Genomic DNA, 1,652 nt, shown 5'->3' on the forward strand with positions numbered 1-1,652 from the left:
TTTATGGCATTTACACATATGTAACTCAAATAGAAAGGATATTAATATCATAGTTGAGTGTTTTGCCCTTGTAATTCCTCAACTATACTATATACCCGGATGTTAAAATTGTTTAGAAAAAGACTCTCTTAAAATTTAAAATAATGCAGCTCACTATTCCCAAATTATACATTTCAGCAGCAGTTTTTTAAAACTTGAATTTTATTGATGGAATCATGAAGAAAAATGTAGTTTACCTACACTTATTTGCTGTATATACCACTATTAATTTCTACTGGACATAGGAAACAAAATTGAATATAACATTCCAGACAATTTCAAAAAAATAACTCAATGTAGCTTTAGGTATTTTTGTACTTCGGAATAACTATATTAATTTCTCTCATTTCTGCTTACTCTGAAAACATTTGGGAAGTGGAAATATATACCGTTTAAATCTGTCATGATAACAAGTCTATTCCTTTTTCCCTTGAGCACCATTAATTTATCATTTCAATTCCATGTATCAAATTTCCTTAGCTTCTTTTTATATCCACAGTCTAGACACTTTTATCAGAATATTTTGAGAATAACAGAGATGAATAATCACATTGAGTGGGCTTCAGTCAGAAGGACTCAATATTTAGGGAAGTTTTTGCAAACTAAATAAGTCTAGTTGTAGTTATAATTTTATGAAAGAAATGTCTAACTATAATACAGATGATTCACCATTACATTTTAAAAATTATTTTATTTAAGTGACATCATCAGTCTCAGATCTTTTCTAATCTGTTGATAAATATTATCTATTTGGGGAGTCTCAGAAAGCAGTATAAAAGATAGGTTTAACGATTGCAAAGTTAATATAGGAGTGTTAAGGTTAAAGGGAGGATTGAAAGCTGAAATAAGAGAGGAAGGATTCAAAAAGGTGAAAAGCAGTGAGTCTTAAAATATGGGCATGATGTAGATGGGGAAAAGGAAATGTAATTAAGAAAATCTACTTTTTCTGAGGGAAGTAAAATTACTACAGAGACAAGGATGTGACTGAATGTGATGCCTTTATATGAAAGGAGACAATTTATTATAGAGATGTGAAAAACAAGGCTTATAGAAGTCCTCGACACATTTTGCAGAGAATACAAAACACATATTTCTTGAGTATATGTTTGGTAATATATGATTTTATAAAATTTATCTTTTTTAGTGCAAAGACTTAACTGGTTTATGGTCACACAGCTAGTAGGTAGTGGGACAAGACTGGGGCCTGTGTTAAAATGGCTAGAAAATCCGTGAACATATTTATATTCCACCACTATTTCTTCAAGAGCTGTTTAGGTCTTGGTTCTCAGAGTGTGATCGTGCTGACCTAGGTTTCCCTGAGTGTTTCAGAGATTCTGTGAAGCCATAACTATTTTAATGAAAATACTAAAGTCTATTTGCCTTTTTAAAACTTTCATTCTTTTATGAGTGTATAGGAGCTGTTGGTAGGCAAATTTTCCTGCTAGCAATGTGCTTAGCACATCATAGAAACTAGATAAAGGTTAAATGAAACAAAATACATTGAATCAATGGATATGCAAAGAATGTGTATAATAACGGACTCATAATGAGAAGACTAACAGCTATTTGGAAATGACTTAATACTTATAAGTAATGTCATATATATATATATA

General features: G+C 30.7%; 1 protein-coding gene across 1 annotated transcript in view; it reads left to right on the forward strand.

The window, feature by feature from the left end:
• Positions 1-1,652, forward strand: part of SI (sucrase-isomaltase) — a 104,374-nt gene that overhangs the window by 28,083 nt on the left and 74,639 nt on the right.

Source organism: Rhinopithecus bieti, unplaced genomic scaffold (genome assembly GCF_001698545.2).
Source record: "Rhinopithecus bieti isolate Rb0 unplaced genomic scaffold, ASM169854v2 scaffold_18956, whole genome shotgun sequence".
In the NCBI taxonomy this organism is placed as follows: domain Eukaryota; kingdom Metazoa; phylum Chordata; class Mammalia; order Primates; family Cercopithecidae; genus Rhinopithecus; species Rhinopithecus bieti.